At 38.0% G+C, this 7422-nt stretch overlaps 1 long non-coding RNA gene and 1 pseudogene across 1 annotated transcript; both read left to right on the forward strand.

Moving 5' to 3' along the window:
- The first annotated feature begins 392 nt into the window (after nucleotides 1–392).
- On the forward strand, nucleotides 393–2047 carry LOC146955075 (uncharacterized; annotated as a pseudogene).
- A 79-nt stretch (nucleotides 2048–2126) lies between these two features.
- On the forward strand, nucleotides 2127–4556 carry LOC146955076 (uncharacterized). Its single transcript, XR_015007966.1, has 2 exons — nucleotides 2127–2618; nucleotides 4365–4556. It is a non-coding gene; the product is annotated as an uncharacterized LOC146955076 (long non-coding RNA).
- The last annotated feature ends 2866 nt before the right edge of the window (nucleotides 4557–7422 follow it).

Here is a 7422-nt window from a genome sequence, read left to right on the forward strand (position 1 = left end):
CCATTCCTATGCCAATTTTGACGGAAATGAGAGTAACCGCTCCCTCAACCGTTTCGACGTCTGCACCAATGACACGTCCATAAATGGGAAACTTTGTGCCCCCATTCACTTATGGTGTTCTTTTGTCCACTAGTGTCCCAAGTTCTCCTCTTCCTTCGGTCAGGCTCAGGCTTGATGATCGAAATGTAAGTGTGCAGAACCTTTCTTGGGAACAACCGTGTGGTATGCCAACTTCAATGATCGAGAACATACAAAATAGTGCGTCCATGTTTGCAGACCAAGTAAATCCTTTTACAATGCACAACGCACATAGCCCTTCAAGTTCTAGAATTTTTGGTCGAAACTGTCTACCAGCCTTATCCACTGAATCGATGAGATCATTAAGGCAACAAATGGACGAGAGTAATCACGAATTGGTTAATTTGTTAACAGAACAAATTGGTACAGTGTTTAATCCTTTGATTCAGGACACAAGCCGGAGTTACCAAGCCCTAGCCCCAGAAATGGGGAGAATAACAGATTTCTTTGCTCCTCCACAACCTATTCATCAACCGATTCCACAAGTGCGAAACCCACAACCGTTACGGTTGATCGAACCAATGGTTCAGAGGCCACAACTTGTGCCTCAACCCCGACCTATCGAACCAGTTGTTCAAGTCCAAACGAAAGTGGTCTTAGTAAATAGGAATCATGATGCATATGAAGTTGTTAGAAATGTCCAACAACAAAACATAGGAGAACATAACAATATAGCAAATTTGGTCGAAAATATAATGGCTCAAAATGGTTTGAATATTGCCCTACGTAGGCCAAATTTTGTTTCTCCTTTGTCAGATTTGGTATTCCAATTTGAACTTCCTAGGGGTTACAAAATTCCTAAGTTCACTAAGTTTGCAGGAGATACAGTGAGTCCACTATCGAACATATTGCACGATATTTGACAGAGGCAGGAGATCTAGCAAATGATGAGAATTTAAGGTTGAAATACTTTCCAAATTCTCTAACAAATAATGCCTTCACGTGGTTTACCACACTTGAACCACATTTGATTCAACATTGGACTCAATTAGAGAGGTTATTTCATGAACAATTTTACATGGGCCAATCTAAGATTAGTTTAAAAGAATTGGCAAGTGTCAAGAGAAAACTTTCCGAATCAATTGATGACTATCTCAATAGATTTAGACTGTTAAAGGCAAGATGTTTCACTCAAGTGCCTAAACATGAGTTAGTCGAAATGGCCGCTGGTTGCCTAGATTATTCCACTCAACACTTGAGAGATATAGCCCAATTGGCCGATAGAGTTTGACATGTTGAAAGACTAAGGGAAGAAAAAGCCAGAACTCAGAAATATCATAAAAAAGAAAATGTTGCTTATGTTGAGTCAAACGAAAGCGACCAAGAATTCAACATAGCATTTGGTGATGTCGAAAGAGGTGAGGTTAACATTGCCAAATTAAATCCAATGCCTTCTTATTCGTGCAAATCGTTAAGGCCCTCAGATGAAAAAAATCCTGTCGAACGGAGCAGTGAAAGATATGTTCCTAAAACCTATACGTTCGACGTAACCAAAAGTGACGAGATCTTCGATCTTTTAGTCGTTGATGGTCAAGTGGTAGTTCCTAAGGATTTTAAAATCCCACCACTAGAGCAACACAAGAAAAGAGATTTTTGCAAATACCATAATTATTTGGGACATAACACCTCACGTTGTTCCCTTTTCAGGGATTTGGTTCAAAAAGGTATCAATGAAGGCATGCTAAAGTTTGGAGACAATCCAAAGCCACTGATGCACGTAGACTTTGATCCTTTGAAAGATGTGGGTATGATGTACACTGAAATTGTAGGTTGCAACATGGTCGAAGCTATTGTTGATGCTGTCGAAAAGCTAACTGTCAAAGCAGAGGTAGAAGCAAAAGTTGATGTTGCAGAATGTCAAATGGTGGACATTACCAAGGATACACAAAGCGTCGAAGGGACTGTCACCGAGCCTCCATTCGACAAGAAAATGAAGGCGACGTATCCTACAACTGCAGAGGATGTATAAAAAACAACCTTTCGATGTCCAAGTGCACTTGGTACGTATGAATGGGTATTAATACCTTTTGGTTTAAAGAATGTGTAACATCCCGCTCATCAACTAAAGGAAAATCTATCTGTTAAATGTATCAGAGGACTAAGGTTCATGGAAAACGGTTATGATGAAGAAAGTTATGTACGATGGAAGATATTTATAGGTAATATCAGTTAAGCATGAGTTATGTATCAGTGTCAAGTAAACACGACTGAGACGAAGGGCATTTAAGTAATCTCGCACAAGGGAGTATATAAGTGATTTTGAGGGTGGAAACCTCATAATTCCTTCCTCTTTCTCTCTCTAGGTTTTGAGAGAAAGAGTTCTCTCCTCCTTCTCTCTACCATGCGCCCTCCCTCTCTTCTCTAATCAACCAAACTTCTTCCAAATCATGATCAAGCATGATTAAGCATGGCTTAGCAAGCAAGAAACAAGTGAAGGAAAGGATTAAAGCTTGGTTTGGTGAGAAAAACTAAGGATCAAGATTGAAGCAAAAGCTAGGGTTTGATGCTTGGAGCTTGGTTTTTGCAAGAAACATGTTTAGGTGAGTTCCATAGATAGATTACCTACCTTTGGGTTTGATTAATCTTGTGAAGAAATTATGATTTATGTTAGTATATGTTTTAGGGTTTTAGTACCCCTTTGTACCATTTATGATCAAAACATGTTAATTGATGCCATGCACAAGATATAAGTTGTTTTTATGATGTTTTGGATGATTATAATGAATTAGAACACTTGAATTGAGGTTTTTATGCAAAATCACGTTTTCTGCACAATTCTGGACTGCTACAGTTCGCCTGGCGGAATTTAGCTCGCCATGGCGAGCTGGGAATCAGGGCTCTCTGGAGTAGCTCGCCATTGAGCTTGCCATGGCGAAAAATTTCGCCATGGCGGAGAGAATTTGGCCAGGCGAAATTGACTGCACAGCATGTGTTGTCAATTTGTTTTGCGACAAACAAGGGCTATCCGAGGCTCGATCTTGCAGTATCTTTTTAAACTATGAAACCCCTCAATTCCAAGTGTCTAAAGTACAATTCCAAACAAGATTTTATACAAAGTAAAGGCATGGCAAATTGTTAACAATGTTTGTTAATAAATGATACACAAGAGTGTTATGTTATGCAATACGTCTGGGTAGTGACAAATTAAGAAAGGGCATGAATGTAGAGCCTCGGCATAGTGTTGAGAACTAGAAAGATAGTATGAATGATAAGTAAGACAAGTATAGGATATGATTCCCTGGAATGATAAGACGCGAAGTGTAATCTCTTCGCATATGAGCAAGTATGACCTAGCAAGTAAGTAAGTCGTGGATTGACTAGTTAATCTCTCCACCATGATAATATGTTTATGAACAAGTATAAGTTACCGTTAATCGGATCGATTAAGGTTCCGAGGTAAATATGTATGTATGATTATGTTTAACTTATATGCACGACAAGACCATGATTAATATGTGTAGGTGACATGTCTCTTGTTATCCACATCAGGGGGATACAAGGGGTTCTCATTATGAGAACGATTCAAGCCGTAAGGGACCCGCATGTCACTGAGTAACAAGACGTAGGTGCTCGTGTCTCTTGTTATCCACGCCAGGGGGATACGGGAGGTTCTCGACCTAAGGGGAACGGTTCAAGCCGCAAGGGACCCGCACGACACCGAGGGAGTCCGATGTACGTACATCGGTCATGTATGGGATTGATCTCGGGGTTACTCCACCCGGGACTATCCGTAAAATGAATCAAGATAATAATTGTTTGTTCAACGCTAACCCATGAATGAACTTAGATACGTTATGCACGATATGACTATGGTTAAGTTTCATGATTATGCAAGAATGAACTTATGCACATTTATGTTTAAGAACAAGAGCACTAGATGCTACATGATAAGTATAAGGCATGGATTAGAGCAAGTAAAGAATATGATACCGGTGACGATCTTAGGTTTCCATAATCGTCCGGTTTAGAATCATGTCATGATATGCTATGTTAATTTATGTTTAGGCCTTGTTACGTAAAGTGTACACTTGGCAATGCGGTTTAGGTTCCCTTCGACCGCCATGACATGTATAGATGAGAAGCCTATAACAAGTAAGATATGATTATGACGGCTCTAGTATGCACTACCGTCTAAGTATGCAAGTCCCCACACACGTATAATCAACCGTCAGGTTGTAAAGTAGACACGTGGTGACCGTAGGTTTCCCCTTGAGGTTGCCTATAGCCTAGGTTTTAGGGGAACTCACTGAGACATTATGTCTCATCCCAATCCTTATTTGTTTCAGATAAGCAGGATGATTATGCATGTTCATAGCTGGATGGATATTACTTCAAGGGTTCGTTCGTACTGCTTCAGGACATTGGACATTAAGGATATATTTTTATGTATGGATGAATGTATTGTATTATTATTTATACGAACGGGACTTGATGTAAATATTATTCATTCGGGAAAAATTTTATGTTGTATATTTTAATGTATCCAGTACTAATATTAACGCACGTGCCAGACTTTCTAGATACGTCTGGTATGGGTGTTACAATTGGTATCAGAGCAGGTCGATTCAGACCGTGCCTTGGGTCATTAAATTACAACTAAGGTAGTGGGACCGTTGGGTTCCGGGTAAAAGTTCTAATTGTTGTTGTTAGTTGAGCCTGATCAACTCAATTTAGCATTCGACGATTGGAATGGATGCCTGAGAGCTGAATAGGACCCAGGAGGAACGAAGTATGTGATGGTGGTGCACTGGAAAGTGTGAACTCATAAGTAAGAAATCGGATAAGTATTAGTAAGAGTTTGATCGTGCCAAAAATGTGGCCGGTGAACTAATCAAGCATAAGTGTGAATCCTCCAGGGATGTAAGGTATGTTAAGAAAGAACGTTCCGACAAATTCGAGTATGATGTTAGTGATACTTCATGTATCCGTAGTGAAGAAGTTGGATATATATATATATATTTTAGAATGTAAGTACAAGATTAAAAGTTAAGGAGAAGTCGACACATGTTGATGGAATTAGTAAGCTCTCAGGGATTGAGATAGGAGAACGAAGATAAAGATTTATATGTTTAGTGAGAATAAGGTTCTAACAATGAATGAGTTGGCAGAGAAATAAGTTAAGTCGTTCTTAGCGGACGAAGTCAAGGTTTTATGTGGAAGTTTATGTTATGTGTTATGATGAACAAGATATTAGTTTTGATGTGCCGGGATTTGAATTGAATTGATTGGTGTTAATGCTTGCCATGCAAAAGTTACAGAATTGTTTTTAAGACGAACGAAAGGAATGATATGCATTGGGATACTTGAGGAAATAAGATTTTAGGTAAAATATGATTTTTTGGAAAAACTGTGTTGAAGGAAGCACGCCAATAGCGAAACTGGGGCGAAAATTTTCAGTTTTTCCAAAAACTGTTATTTCGTCTCTATGGCCTTAGTAGCTATTGGGGGTTGTTTTCACAATCTTTTATGCAATGAAAACTCTCTATAACATCAAGTATAGAATGCATATTACCCCTTATGATTTCTAAGGAAGAAAATGCATGGACAAGTATTAACGGAATCAATCCGGGTTAAGGTAACATTAGAAGTTAATGTGGCAAGAGCTGACAAAGAGCTTGGGTCAGAAGTTTAAGGTTCCGGCATATGAATGGATAAAGTGGATGCTCATGCATGAGATGAAAGGTAAGTGGTAAAGAATTATGCAAAGTCACGAGATTTTCAGGTTTTATAAAGTCATGAGTACCCCCGGATCTATGTTTTGCTTAATTGAATTGCTAAGGCTCGTTATTATGATGAATTTTACAGTTTGCCAAAATTTTGAAAATGAATACATGCATATGGGTGATTGGAGATGGTGTTCATAGATTTTAAAATAGAATTTTTGTAGGTACCGGTTGTTACGACTCACGTAGAGTGGGCTAAACTCACCGGAACTAAGGTTGGATGACACAGTTGTGTTGTCAACTTATTCCGTGATTTTAGAGCAACGACTAGGGCCAAATTTATTACATTTTTATATAAGAGAAATCGTCAACGCCAATGACCCGTGTGTTATATTATAATGTTTTCTTAAAGAAAGAAATTAATGAGCAAGCATCAGTTGATTATGCAAAACATAGTATACGAGAATACAAGGATGCAATGAAGTATGATCAAGGAAAGTATGTATGAATTATGATAAGTCTACTATGGGAATTCAAGATTTCTCAGAAACAAGTTTATGTATGATAAGTGTATGTCATGAGGTGAACTCAACCAGTGAGAATATAGGGTCTACTCCCAAGTAAAGTATTATGGTAATGTGACGAGTCTACCGTGAGATTCAATCTTGCAAGGTATTGTGAGGTGCATGATTACGGCAATGGTTGCCACAGGAAAGGTTTTGAGAAAGGCTCAAGAAGATGATGTTTATATGGGAAGAAGAGGATGTGAAGTTTCGGTCGTTTCAATGGATTAGAATTTGGTTAAATCCAACTGGTGGGAATCAGAGTGGCGCAATGAAATGTTAATAGACGAAGTTTTGACAGGAACCATGGAACTTGATAGTAAGAGTCTTCTTAAGAAGCATTATGGAACAAGCAAGGAGTTCTCGAAATATGGAATAAGTAATGAGACCGATATGGTCAGTGAAGGATATGACAAAGGTATATGAACGTGACTTTATCTAAGTATGACAAGAAAGCTTAGAGATACAACAAATGAAAAAAATATGTGCTATGATAAGAGAAATACATGTAAAAGTCGAGAGGTTTCTTCTTGTGACTCAGAGTAATGATTGAATTAACAAGTGTGGAACCGGTATTAAAAGAAGAAGTGTTATGCAGGATAAGGTAACAATATGTGATCGTAACCGGATGTGATGTTTTGAAGATTCAAGTTTATTGTTTTTAGAACGAGGAAATGAGAAAATGTTATGAGGGTCAAGGATCCTATATGATTTATGTTATGAAATTATGTGAGTCTCTAAGATATGTATGTAAGTCAAGAAAGACTAAGAAAGAAGTTACTTTTGAAGTTCAAGAATTTCATTATGGATGGAGATATAAACCATGAGTTATGCACGATTAAGTGCATACTCTCTTATGCCAGACTTGTTAAACGATCACGATACTTGCTATGAAGATTTCGAACTATGTTTTAAAAACTCTTAACTTTAAAATGGGTATTGAGAGACTTGGAAACGAAATTATTTAAACATGACAATTTTTCACAAAATTCTTTTCAAAGATTGTGTCTCTATTCGTTCCAAAGATCCAAATACTCATGTTTAGAAAACTTTTTTTTAGAGTAATATGTTAGAACGAGTATCGTTATTATTTAACAAGAAGCGACATTTGGAAGTAT

This window comes from Medicago sativa, chromosome 1, assembly GCF_051527215.1.
Source record: "Medicago sativa cultivar Bolivia chromosome 1, Bolivia_mono, whole genome shotgun sequence".
Lineage (NCBI taxonomy): Eukaryota > Viridiplantae > Streptophyta > Magnoliopsida > Fabales > Fabaceae > Medicago > Medicago sativa.